The sequence below is a fragment of the Melospiza melodia genome, chromosome Z, assembly GCF_035770615.1.
Source record: "Melospiza melodia melodia isolate bMelMel2 chromosome Z, bMelMel2.pri, whole genome shotgun sequence".
Lineage (NCBI taxonomy): Eukaryota > Metazoa > Chordata > Aves > Passeriformes > Passerellidae > Melospiza > Melospiza melodia.
Genome location: NC_086226.1, coordinates 1,402,554 through 1,416,241, shown reverse-complemented (window position 1 = coordinate 1,416,241; position 13,688 = coordinate 1,402,554). Strand labels below are relative to the sequence as shown.

Sequence of the window (13,688 nt, the reverse complement as noted above, 5' to 3'; positions counted from 1 at the left end):
TGGACACGGAGTTTGTGAGCCCAGGGGGAGCAGGGAGGAGCTCCTCAGTCTGGCACTTGCTGGAGGTGTTGCTCTCCCAGTGACAGAAAGGGCTTCTGCTGCTCTGAGCATTTCAATATTCCCATTTTTATGGGGAGTAGCACCAGAGAATCAGAGAGTCTCAGAATGGTTTGGGTTGGAAGGATCTTAAAGCTCATCTCATTCCACCCCCTGCCATGGGCAGGGACAGCTCCCACCATCCCAGGCTGCTCCGAGCCCCATCCAGCCTGGCCTGGGACACTGCCAGGGATCCAGGGGCAGCCACAGCTGCTCTGGGCACCCTGGGCCAGGGCCTGCCCACCCTCCCAGCCAGCAATTCCTTCCTGTATGTTCTCCCTTATATTTCTTCCTAGTATATTCCATATATTATGTGGGTGTGGCGTACAGCACCTCTGCCGTGCCCTTTGACCCCACAGGAATCAGGCAGCAAAAGGCAAAGACACAGAGAAACCACAATTTAATGGTGAAAATGGTTAACAGAAACCTCCTTATATGTTTTGAAAACATCTTATCTGCTTGTGGCCATTGTGTGTGTTACCTGGTCTCTGGGATTGCCAGCACTGTGAGGGGTCACAGAATTCCATTCTGCAGAGACCCCAAGGATCACAAACTTTCTTGGCAGAGGAAATATTCATTCCTACAAACCCACATCTATCAAAACCCAAAACTCTTGTGTGTCCAGACAGAATCCCTGGAAGTGTCCAAGGCTAGGTTAGACAGGGCTTGGAGCAACCTGGGCTAGAGAAAGGTGTCCTGCCCATGGCAGGGGGTTGGACTAAAGGAACTTTAAGGTCCTTTCTTAAGGAAAAGATTAACCTGGGGTTCTGTATCTTTTTTTTTAATAGATTTTTTTTTTTCATTTTTCACGTGTGTTTTTTCCCCAGTCCCTCCAGTGGGACAGTGCCCTGGCAGGGTGGCCACGGCCCTGCCCCAGCCAGGGGTGCCACAAGGTTTGGTGCTTCCCTTTGCCCCTGAGCACACCCAGATAATCCATCCAGGATTTCCGAGGCGCTGTCTGCCCGTGGATGTCTCCCAAGGTGAGCAGGAACAGGCTTGCTGAGCCAAGGCCAGGAGGGATGGTGTCCTCTGATGTCTTCTCTCCCACAGCCCACAGAGCCCCACCCTGTAATCCCCAAACAATGCCCACCGATTCACCAAAGCCCCAGCACACTGTTCCAGAAGCCTCTATTAAATGCACCTGAAAAAAAAAAAAAAAAAAAAAAAAAGGAGAAACAACTTGATTAAAGACTGCAGATGATGAGGAATCCACCACAGCCCCAGGTCCCACACCCTTAATTTCCTTTGCTCTTAAATGGTTGCAACTAAATTTGTCCATCTTTCATGTCCTGCCATGCATACCTGTATTTCTTGATAATTTCTTGTTCAATTTAAATTGCTGTGTCCTGGAGAGAACAAATAGAAGATTTATTCAGTGCTTTTGCAGCAAAGTTAATTCCCCTTCTGAAATCAAATCCCTCTTAGGAGAACACACCTTACTTGGGAGAGGGGACCAGACTTTTTTGTTCTTTAAAACTGTAGAAATTAATTTACCACCACCACACCTTGAAAATGTCATGGATTTTCTCATCTCCAGGACCTGGATGGATGATGGAATGAAGAGCAACTACTATTGCTCTAGCTGTCTGCACTTCAGCCCCTGTGAACGAAGCCCAGCTGGGGAATATGGGATTATTATGGAGAAATTAAACATTATCTGCTGGAAACTATATTATCTGGAATCCTAAAGCAGGCCTTTCATGAAAAGCAGTTTCTCTCTGCGGAGTGCACTTAATTGTGCTGCTAGTACTTTTTAATTAGTATAATTTGGAAATTGAGTTAAATTAGACATTTTATTTCAGCAGCAGAAGAAGGGGCACTGGAATATCTGCTGACTGAAGGGCTGTGCCTGCTCACTCTTGGTCTAGCTCCAAAGACCTGCTAATAATTATTCATAGGAGCCAAGCTGAGCAGGGATGAACTCAGCATCTTCCCAGGTTTTACTGTCACTTCTGAAACAAGGGAAATTTCCTCACTCAGTGCAGGGAGGAAACCACCTCCCTGTGTCCTGCCCCTGGGGAAAAACAGTTGAGTCCTGCTACAGAGGAAAGCCAGGGTGCTGTGGGCTCAGCCCTGCCTGGGGTCCCCAGCTGGGGTAGAGCACAGTCATACTACAGTGGCAGTTTAGAAAAGGAAGATTATTTTACAGAGCTAGCTCTGGAAAAAATGCCTGCTTCATATTTTTTAAATCAAATTTGAAGGACTCTTTAGGGAAAATAACAGAAAATCAGAGAGCCATTAGCAAACCTGTGTGCAGTGCTGGGGACAAACATTTTAGGGGGGCCTGTTGCAACAGGATGAGGGGTGAAGGTTTTAAACTAAAACAGGATGGATTTAGATGAGATATAAAGTTGTTTTTACAGTGAGAATGGTGAGGCCCTGGCACAGGCTGCCCAGAGAGGTGGCAGATGTCCCATCTCCAGAACCCTTCAAGGCCAGGCTCCCCCAGCCCCAGTGCCCTGAGCCCCACACTCCAGCTCATGGGGGTGACAAGGGTCAGTCAGAGCGAGGGGAAATGACTTCTCATTATTTCTGTCATTTCTGGTGGCACACACAGAGTGTTTTGGGGCAAACAAATAGAAGGGTTTTTCCAAGCAAAGTCTGTGCTGGTGGGGATAACGTGTGCTGGGCAGGGCAGCTGGCACCTTCACGTGGTTGGTTATTTGGGCAGCTGCAAATTTCCATCTGATGTGTGCCTGCTACCCTGTGTGTAGATATGAGGGTATCAGCATGTCTCTATTTTGTCCCAGCATGGTTAATATAAACCTGCCCTGCTCTGATTCCCAGAGGCCAGAGCATGATAAAATACCTGCCATGTGCCTGACGTGCCTGTGGTTTGATATTGTTATCTCTTTTTTTTTTTTCTCCTATCAAAAAGCAAGAGCGTGTCAAACCCTTTTTTTCCTAACAGCTTTTTCAGCAAGCAGGGAATGAAAACATTTCCCTTTCCTCCCCAGTCACCTTGCTGGGAAGGCAATGGGGTCAAAACTGGGGTGCCAGCCCTGGGCAACTGCTGAGGAAGGGAGGGCAGGTGTATTTCTACACCTGCAGCACTGTGTATTTTTACCAAAACTATGTGATAAGAAGCAAAGCCCGTGTGAAGATAAGCTCACTTATTTTATTGGCAGACAAAGGATAAGTCCTGGGCTCCTGTCATTGCTCAGCCTGAGCTGCTGGCATGTGGAAACCACAAGTTTATGTGGTTAAGGACTATCATTTCACAGTGTGGAGATGCCCAGTGGGGAAAAGAGGATGAGAGACTCAGGTGCTCTGAGGCATCACATCTCTCTGCTGAAAGGAGAAGTGTGAGTCCTTCTCCTTGGAGGAGCAGACCTTGAGCAACCCTGATGGCTTCTCCATTGCACATAATATATAAACTGTGGTTAGCTGACATTTTCCAAGGTGACAAAAGGCACGTTTTCCAAGCTCCCCCGTGGCTGATGGGTGCTGGAGTGCTGTTTGCTGCCAATCCTCCTTCCTTTTTGGTGGCTCTGCTGATAGGGGGAGAGAGGATGTGGCCAGGAAGGGAGGATCTCCACATCAGCAGGTGAGTCAGGGCCAGGGAAGGCATCATTAGGAGGTGCATGAGAGATAACAGAGGGTGCAGGCAGGTGACTGCAGAGGATGTGGGCTCCCAGGAGCAGGAGAAGCTGGAACCTGGGCTGCTGCCATCAGCAGGAGTGTGGTGAAGGCCTCCCCGATGGGCTCTTCCCACCAGGCTCTGGATTAACCCAAGTCCAGGCAGGGGAGCTGCCACAGCCATGAAGCAGATGAGGCACAGCGCTGTAGTGTTACAGTCTGAGACATTTCTCATTTTCCCAGGGAAGGTTCTCTCCTGGGACATGTTCAAAGAGTCATTGCTGACCCGGGGCTGCTGTTATCCCTGCAAACACAGTGCTGGTTTACACCTGGAGAAGGCTCAGAAGGTGCTTTACCAGCAGGGCAAGAAGAGCTGTATCCACTCTAGGGGAAGAAAGGTGAAGCTAAGAATGGAAGGCTTTCATCTGCCATCACCAGTAGCCCAGATCATCCATGCACAAGACCATTGAGTCATCCTGCCTTTGCCCCTCTCCAGCCAAGGCCTGGGCTGCCAGCCCCAGGGCAGTACCAGCCCTCAGGTGCCATCCCAACTCTGTGGTGCCCAGCCTGCTCTCCTCAACCTTTTCATGGTGAAAACTGTACCCAGGCCCAGAGCCCCTGCCCAAAGCTTGGCTTTCTAGCTACTACATCATTCCACGCAGAATTCTGAGACTAGAAGTTGCTTAAAAATAAATATAGCTACCTGTACACAGTATGATACTGAGCAATGAAATGGCCAAGGCACAGACCCACAGAATAATGGAGAGGTTTGGGTTGAAAGTGACCTGTAAAGTTCATCCATTCCCACTCCCTGCCATGAGCAGGGACACCTTCCACTATCCCAGGTTGCTCCAATCCCTGTCCAGCCTGGAACACCTCCAGGGATGGGGCAGCTATAGTTTCTCTGGGAAACCTGTGCGAGCCTCACCATCCTCATTGTGTAAACCTTCTTTATATATAATCTAAATCCACACATTTTTAGTTTAAAACCTTCACCCCTTGTCCTGTCACTACAGGCCTTACTAAAAAGTCTCACTTTTCTTCCAAGCCCCCTTTATTGAAAGATTGCAATAATTTTTCCCTGGAAAATCACATTAGAAAAATGTTTTGCTGTTGTCCTCCATCCAGCGTTCTGGATTTTGCACATCCCTAACCCAGTGAAATTCCCCTGCTTCTTCTCCCACCCCAACTATTAGCAATTCCTCCCCACTGCACCCCTCTAAGCAGCATCACAATCCTTCGATGCAATTAATATCCACAGTAAGGGATTATGGAAAAAAAATCCCATTTACAACCAGAGGAAGAGAGAGATTTCTGGGTTACTGTAATATTTTCTGGCCAGCCATGCCTCTGCAAAACACACTTGTCAATGTTTAATTCGAACTTCAGCACAACTGGAGTTATTAATGTCCCTGTCAGAGATGTTTTCTGTCACCCTGTGGAGGTGTCTGACAGGATCCATCCTGCCTGGTGTGGAAGGACATCCTTCATCACCAGCCCAGGTCCCTGCTCTGCCAGCTCTCAGCTCAGCCTCCTCAGCAGCCTGACCTTTGCAAATCCTCGGGGCTAGAACCACGGTGATCCTTTAAATTGGTAATTTGTTCTTACCTGGGTAATCATACTTTGTATTTCCAAGGCCTCTTAAATCCAACGATGTAGCTGTGAATTAAATCAGTGGAGGAAAGTAATTAATTATGTCCAGGTAGTCTCATTATTCAACAGAATTATGTGAAATATGGGAAATTAAGGCTATTATTTTAAGCTACATGGGAGGTCAAGGAGAAAATCCAGCTGTTCTGAGTTGCAGCTTCTCACCTGTAGTATGGAAAGCAGCATCAGGGCAGGATTTCAACATTTCTGAAGCAAATTATTGCTCACAAACCCTGATCTCCAGGAACCCAGACCTCCTCCAAATAACAGTGAATTTAGCCTTGACTTGCAAACAGCCTTGGCACCCATGGCTGTGCTGGATAAAAATGCCCTTCTAAAAATAACAGGGAAGTGGGGGAAGGAACCTGTCCCCACATTCAGCATTTCAACACCAGCTTCACCAGCTTCCCCTCCCACCACAGCCAGGCATTGCTTCACCCGTGGGTGCCCTGCTCTGAAATGTAAATATAGAATATATCTATATATATATATTGATCTATCTATATGTATATATAGATATATATATACATATGAATTTTTTTTTTTTTTGTACCGGAGAGAGTATTGACAGGCTAGTGCTGTCTCTTTTGTCATGAACACCCTGCCTGGCCACATTCACACCCCATCACCTCTGCTTCTCTCCAGGTTTTCAGACAGGCTGCCTCACACCTTGAGGTTTGGATGCAGCAGGGACTGCTGGAACTCCACATCCGATATCCCTGACCCCAGGGCAGAGACAGACATCTCCCTTGGGAAGGGGGACAGATGCTTGGGAAGGAGGGCAGAGCTGTTCACTCAGGCTCTGTCAGAATGGGAATAAAGACCTCGTCTGTCCCCAGTCCTCTGCTCCTACACTGGGTCCATTATTTGTGTTTTTAAAGGACGTCTATTTGCTTTCAATTCAACTGCAGCCCGACCATAATAAGGATCAGTCTAATTCTGGCAGGAAGATTGTTGGCCAACTATTTTAAGTGTTTATTTTCCTGCAGAAGTCTCTGAGGGAGCATCTGAGCACTTAATGGCCACAGCCACTTCTTAGAAACCCACTGAGTTCATCACTGTGCCTCCATCCTGGCAGACATCTCCGTCATCCCACCTGTGCTGGCAGGACTTGGGGAAAAAGAAATTAATTCTCATCTTTAGCTTAATTTTTCGGTACCTGTCTGTATGCAAAAATGAGAATTCCACAGAGGGGAGATATGATTTGAGCAGAAAACAGTACATTGAATTTTGCCTTCAGCTACTTTCTGTGAGGCCAAGACTTGCTCAAGGGGTAGAGAAGGGGCACCAAGCTACCAGCACAACCCAGCTACGAGCAAGGTACTTTGTCAATATTCTGTATTTCCCCTTGGAATCAGCAGATTCCCACCATTGCTAAGGCATTTTAAAGGCTATTGCCAGGGCAAGGCTAGAGTTTGGCACAGCATTTTCTGAGCTGCAGCTTGTGCTCTCAAAATTCTTCGTGTCCCCAGCTGCTCTTTCCGCCTCTTGCTATTTTCCTGGGACAAAAGTCTTGAGGCTGGAGCGCTTCCCACTGGCAGAGACCCAACAGCTTCCACTGAATGAGGTAGGAGAGAGCTTCGGAAGAGCTCCTAACATCTTCCCAGAGATGCTCAGTGCTTCCCTGGGAGCAGCCCTGGGAGGATGCTGAGGCTGGATTTGTGTCCCAGCACCTTGTGAACCCCGTGCTCGGCAGCGCAGGGAGTGAGACAGCCTGCCTGAATTCCCTCTGCTAAGGCAATGCAGGGACTCCCCTGACACCTCACTACCTCCCTAAATGCATGCTTTTAATAAAGAGCCAATTTAATTTCCCAAACACTGAGTCATCTCGTGTTATTACCTGGCATATGGTACCCAGAACAGCAGCCACAGCATCTTTTCCTTGAAAGAAGGATGTTTCTATTCCCTCCTCCATCCCCAGCTTTTACAACTCCTCTCCTTTCTTTTTCCTTTCAAGCAGAAATCCTCTTCCTTTCCCAGCTCCTTCCTGGGCTGTGACGGGATTAATCCAGAAGCAGGGATGAAAGGAGGAGGTAGGGATGAGCAGCTCAGAGGGGCTGAGGGGAGCAGGGCTGCTCCTCCTGCATGGGGACGGGCTCGGCAAAGCTCCGCTTTGCTCTTTGGACCTGGAGCCACGCCAGCTCCTGGAGAAAAGTCCTCAGTCACCGGAAAGCTGCCCCTTCTTCCTGCTGGGACACGTGGATGATGAACGCCATGAGCAGCGTGGCCAGGCAGCCTCCAGCCCACGCGAGGTGGGAGCGCGACAGACGCGGCGCTGCTCCAGAGTCTGGCACCCACCCCGCTGTGGGTTTGCCTTTAGCCACCCTGCTGCCACCCTGCTGCCACCCTGCTGCCACCCTGCTGCCACCCTGATGCCACCCTGGTGTCACCTCTTCACATCCCCCCATGCCCCCTGGAGAAACAAACCCAGCTCCTTCTCACACTCCTACACACACCGTACCCTGCAGGATGGGTCATTTCCCAAGAATCTCAGGCTGGAAGTCGTGCGTCCTGATCCAGAGCTCCTGATCCAGAGTCCCCAGTCCTGACACCTTCCAGCCTCCAGCAAGGATTCAGGCGAGTGCTTGGTGGCATTCCGTGACATTTTGTGATGTCCCTAAGCCTGTTGGGGCAGGAGTGAGGTGCAAGAAGATGTCCCAGCATGTGGGGCCAGAACCTGCCATGGGGTGCAAGAAGATGTCCCAGTATTTGGGGCCAGAACCTGCTGTGGGGTGCACAGAGAGGTCCCAGCATGTGGAGCCAGGAGCTGCTGTTCCCATCCAGGAGCTGGATTTCCACATGTCAGCATGTTCACATGTTAATATTATGGGCTGGTGTTCTCTGCAGAGAGCTGAGTTGCTCTAAATAACTATCTGAGAGGAATTGTTTTCAGGTTAAAGCTGACACCGGAATTTCAAAAAATTAGCATTAACAAAAGAGTAGGTCACACCTTTTTTTCTCCCCCATACAGCAGGAGCGTCCCTGTGAAATCCTGGGCCTGGGGGCTCTTGGTTTAGGGGCTTGAGGGCTGGAGGGGATGTGGGGAGGCTGCGTGAGGAGATGAGCTGGGAAAAAAGGATGTGGGCAGAGCCGTTTTCTGCCCTGGTGAGCTCTGCAGCTCAGCCGTCACTGGAGAGATGCTATTGGCACTCAGATTAATAATTAAACCATAGTATGATCATAGATAAAAATATGAAAATCTAGGCAGTCCCCCTTTGCTTAAAATACAACAAAATAAAAAGAATCTGGAGCTAAATTAACAATGTGCTCTCCCAATTACAGCCACCCTCCGGTGAATATCAGGTTGTCATGACAACCTGCCCAGCAAACGATAAGGCCCAAAATAAAGCACAGCAGGGAGAGAGATCTTTGGAATCCGATTGTGCTGTCAAAGTAGAATTAAGGTTTCTTCAGAGGCCAGCAATTCTGGTGAATTTATGGATGCAGTCCTTGCGTTGATGTTCGTTAACGTGATCCATTTATCCAGACGAGTGTGACGGTAGAACCAGACAGGGAGCAACAAAGAATCCATGGTTAGAAATAGTTAACCTCTTGAATACAACCCAGACCACAAGAAAAGGGGAATGATTGTTGGGTGAGTCTTTTCGAGAGCCTGGTGTGGTAAGCAGAAAGTGATTTAAATTGCTTGTAGGAACATTTCTGAGTGGCTTTGAGCACCTGGGTTGAAGGGATCCAGTGGACTAGAGAGATGTTTAAAAGGTGCTTAAATTCTGGTTTTCACATTTCTTGTCCCAGAATTCTTTGTGTTTATATAGAAACACTTGGATTATCTGCCATGCACAAGGACTTTGGCAAGCTTGAGAAATGGGCCCATGCAAACCTCATGAAATTCAACATGGCCAAACGCAAGGTCCTCCATGAGGGTTAGAGTAATCCCAGGCATAAACACACACCGGCTGGAGAGTGGATTGAGGGAGCAGCCCTGGGAGAAGGAGCTGTGGGTGAGAGCTGGGCCTGCCCCAGCCTGAACCCCCTGCCCTGGGCTGATCCCCAGCGTGGGCAGCAGGGCAGGGGGATCCTGCCCCTGTGCCCCTGGGCTCAGGTGAGAGCCCACCTGCAGAGCTGCCCCAGCCCTGGCTCCAGCAGCACAAGGAGCTGGAGCTGCTGCAGCCAGTGCAGAGGAGGCCACGGAGCTGCTGCCAGGGCTGGAGCCCCTCTGCTCTGGAGCCAGCCTGGCACAGCTGGGGCTGTTCAGCTGCACCAGAGAAGCTCCAGGGACACCTCAGAGCCCCTGCCAGGGCCTCCAGGGGCTCCAGGAGAGCTGCACGGCCCCTGGGGACAAGGCAGGCAGGGACAGCACCCAGGCAATGGCTCCCACTGCCAGAGGGCAGGCACAGATTCTGGCACATTGGGAATGAGGAATTGCTGGCTGGGAGGGTGGGCAGGCCCTGGCCCAGGGTGCCCAGAGCAGCTGTGGCTGCCCCTGGATCCCTGGCAGTGCCCCAGGCCAGGCTGGATGGGGCTTGGAGCAGCCTGGGACAGTGGAAGATGTCCCTGCCATGGCAGGGGGTGTGACTGGATGATCTTAAGGTCCTTCCCACCCAAAGCATTCTGTGACTCTGTGAAACCCTTGCAGTCTCTTTCTCTTCAGCCCCGTTTAACCCCCGCTCCTTGGAGCCCAGCTGGATGCTGCTTTGTCGTGAGGAGACGATTGCGGCTCTGAACTGAATCCCGATGGATGCAGGTGAGGACACGCGAGCTGGTGTTCGCCCCTGGCGCTGTCTTGGGTGGGTGAACACCGCCCCAAAGGCTGCTCTGAGCCCGGCTGGTCACTCACCAGCCCCGCAGGGTTTGGGACTCGCTGGCTGAGGGTCCCAGGGTTTGTGCATCTGGGGGTTCCCTGCCAGATCCCCGGCGTGCAGGACACGGGGGTCCCTGGTCACATCCCGGGGCTGTGGGATCCGGAGGTCCCTGTCAGGCCCCGAAGGGGTGGATGCGGGAATCTCTGTGAGGGGCCGGGGTGCGGGACCAGCCGATCCCCGCGGAGTGAGGGGTGCGGGGGGTCCCTGTCAGATTCAGGAGTCCGGGATCGAGGGAGTCCCTGTCAGATCCCCGGGGTGCGGGACTCCTAGATCCCTGTCACTTTATGGGATTGCGGGGTCCGGGCGGTCCCTGTCAAAGCCCGGCTTGCGGGATGGGGGAGTCTCCCTCGGAGCCCCGGCGGAGCAAGAGGCGGGAGGTCGCTGTCAGATCCTCAGGGCGTGGGAGGGTCCGGGGGTCCCTGCCGGATCCCGAGGTTGCGGGGTCCGGGAGGTTCCCGTCAAAGGCGTGGGGCTGCGGCACTCGGGGTGTCCCCGTCCGGTCCCCGCCGTGCGGCCCCCCCGCGGCGGGCAGGCCGCAGCCCCGGACTACATCTCCCGTCAGGGCCGGCGCGGGCCGCGGGCGGAGCGCGGCGCGTCACTGCCCGCCGCCCCGGCCCGTCCCTCTGCCGAGCCGGAGCCGGAGCCGGAGCGTCCTCCCGGGCGGCGCCCCCGGAGCCCCCCGCGCCCCCCGCAACCCCGCGCCGCGCCCATGACCCCCTCAGCGGGGCACTGACCGCGCCCGGCCCCGCACGGTAAGCGCGGCCCGGGGGGGACGTGACACAGCACCGGCCGGGGGGGAGCGAAGGGGGGCGGTGGGGGGAGCGCATCCCGGCTTTTGTCTCCCTCGGAAAGACGCGAACCCCGCGGGGGGGTGCGGGTCGTGCCGCCGATGGAGCCGGTTTCTGGGCACGTCTCGGTACTGGCGGTGTCGCGGCGGCCTCGCCCCGGGGGTGTCCCCCCCGCTCGGTGACAGCCCGTGCGTGGCCGTGGGGCCCCCCCGGGTTGCGGCGCTCCCGGCGGAGGGCTCCGGGGCTGGGCTCGGGTGTGCTCCCCGCCTCTGGAAGCTTCCCGGGCGCTCCGTTCGGCCGGAGAAGGGCAGGGCTGCCCCCCAGCCGCGCCCCGGGCGAGCCCCCCGCGGGCAGCAGCGCGGGGAGCCCATCGTGTCCCCGCCGCAGCAGCCGCGGCCATCGGCGGCCCCGCGGCGGCAGAGCCCGCACAGCGGCACCGCCGCACAAAGGTGCCCGCCGAGCATCCCCGCCGCTCCCCTGGGATGGTCCCGGCCGGGAGCGGCGCCCACCCCGCCGCCGGAGCGGCCCCCGGGCTGGGTGCGGGTGTAGCGGGCTCGGAGGGCTCGGCAGAGACCCGGTTTTGTTGTCGTTCTACGGTGATCGTTTTCCTGCAGAGTCACTCTGGCTGCACGTGCTCTCGGGGGCCGTGGTGGGTGACAGGAGGGGACAGCAGATGCTGTGGCAGCGGAGCAGCCGGCAGCCGTGGGATGCTTTTTGCCGCAGCTGCCCCCAGAAATGCTGGACGCTGGGGGCACAGTTGTTGGGTGTCAGTGGCCTCCCCGTGCATCAAAACTCTGTCCTTGGAGTGGTTTTTCCATAGAATGAGACCAAGGTTCGCCTCCCGGGGCCATTCCCTGGGTCAGGCTTCACTGGAAAGGGTGAGATTCCCCCCCGTGAGATCCCACGGTGGATGGAGCAGCAATGCCATTAGGTTGGAAAGGGGCAGGTGCTGTTTCTCAGTGCCCCAGAACCTGTGTGCTTCCCTCAAATGGGCATTTCCACGTGCCCATGGGTGCCACATTCATTCCTTCTCCAGTAATCCACCCTGCTCTTCCCCCACCACTCAGGTGGGTGTGGGATGAAGGTTAAAATCACAGCTTCGTTAACAGAAATTGAAGAGATGGGAGGAAGCAGAAGAGAGATTGTTGAGCTTCCAGGTTGTGTCTTTCAGTGCAAAGATGCCAAAATAAGAGCAGATCATTTCATAGTCCCTTCTCTACAAAACCTAGGAAGGCTTTTTGATGGTGTACCATCATCTGAGCATCCACATTGTGGCAGGGGGGTGCCACACAGGATGGAGGAGGAACCCTCCTACTCTGCTGATGATTTACATGACCTTGACTAGCAAATATTCACACCTTGTCTCCAGGGAGTGGAAACAGCCATTCTGTTGTGTCCACCAACGTTATTTTTCCCTGTGAGTGTCATAAAGGCTTTTCTCTGCCATTGCTGAGCCCAAGGTTCAAGAGCAAAACCTTGTGCTGCATTTGATCCCCTCAAGCCTTGGGTAAGATTTGTAGGCTGTGGTTGCCCTGCACTGAGTGTGTTATCTTTGGCACAGACGAGCAGTGGCTGTTTTGGGAAGCTCAGGCTGTGCTTTTTTTTTTTTTTTTTTTTTTTATCATTTATAAGACCTCAGGTTGCTTTTAGAGCAGAGGAGCTGCAGTTGGGTGCTGCTGCAGGGAAGCAATTTGTCTCAGGTTATCTGGGGGCTGAAGCCCAGCACCTGGCTGGATGAAAGACTGGAGAGAATTTGTGGAGATGAACTGAACTCCAGCTCTGCCTTTGTGATGCCATTTGGAAGGGGGCTGAGGTACCTGAGGGGCTTGGCTGGGTTTGTTCCAGCCTGATCCACAAATGGCATGGGAATGGTCTCTGGAGGGTTCCTAAAAGCCATGAAAAATGGAATGCAAAGCATGGAAACATGCTTGATGGATGTTAGCCCTGCATCCAGACTGTGGAAGGAGAGATGGTGGGATGTTGGGCTTTATCTCCAGAAGTCTCTTCTTCAGCACTTGATTTTGAATGAGGATAACAATACTCTTTTTTCCCTCTGGAGTACCTCATGTTGAGGTGAACTGGGTGATTGAGTTCATTGTGCTGTGATCTCCTGGTGAGGACAAATTGTGCTGTATTGACTTTCCCCTTCTTAACCAATTTGTGTGTGGCTCTCTCCCGTTTCTCCTTGCAGCCATCGTTGCTCCTGCTTGGTTTTTCCCCATCAGGAAGGGTCTGAAATTGTGGTAGTTGTCACTGGTTGAGATTTTGCCCACAGGTCTCTGCAAAGCAGCAAGAAAACCCTTCTGAACCTAATTTAATTTCATGTTCTTGCTGCTCAGTTGAGCCTTGGGGTCCTGTGTGTTAGTGAGGAGTGAGGCTTAAAGTACAGCTAGACCTTGTTTTCTGTGGAAGCTGGGGCTTTTTCGAGAGTTGTTTGAGAAACATTTAACATTCTTTCTTTATGTTCTGATGGAGTAATTAAATATCATCAATGTTTTTCACTTTGGCGGAAGTGTTAAGACATTTATGTTACACTGTTGTTAAGTTTCAGGGTTAACAGTTTGCCACTCTGTTTGGGCTATGATCAGGTTGGGGAAAGGACAACAGGAGACTGGAAGTGTTGAGGCTGCTGTTGAGTAATCTCCATAAATGCCTCGGGATGTTGTGAAACTCCTCGGAGAAGGGGCAGTTCTGCCGCTTGAGGACAATTAGCAGATTACTGTGTCCTCTGAAATGAAGGGCTACTGTAGCC

General features: G+C 52.5%; 1 protein-coding gene and 1 long non-coding RNA gene across 5 annotated transcripts in view; one reads left to right on the top strand and one right to left on the bottom strand.

Annotated features, from left to right (window-relative positions):
* Window positions 1–551: 551 nt before the first annotated feature.
* Window positions 552–7,404, bottom strand: LOC134432134 (uncharacterized). Of its 2 annotated transcripts, none has more exons than XR_010031231.1 (4): window positions 7,166–7,404; window positions 5,284–5,334; window positions 1,399–1,442; window positions 552–1,237 (listed from the first exon to the last, which is right to left on the bottom strand). It is a non-coding gene; the product is annotated as an uncharacterized LOC134432134 (long non-coding RNA). The 2 variants fall into 2 exon arrangements; XR_010031232.1 differs by lacking the exon at window positions 7,166–7,404 and adding an exon at window positions 5,491–5,623.
* Window positions 7,405–10,826: 3,422 nt separating this feature from the next.
* CTIF (cap binding complex dependent translation initiation factor) overlaps window positions 10,827–13,688 on the top strand; it is a 147,439-nt gene continuing 144,577 nt past the window's right edge. For all 3 annotated transcript variants that reach the window (XM_063179582.1, XM_063179581.1, XM_063179580.1), the window contains exon 1: window positions 10,827–10,900. The gene's annotated coding sequence lies outside the window, so the exon portion shown is untranslated. The remainder of the gene's footprint in view (window positions 10,901–13,688) is intronic.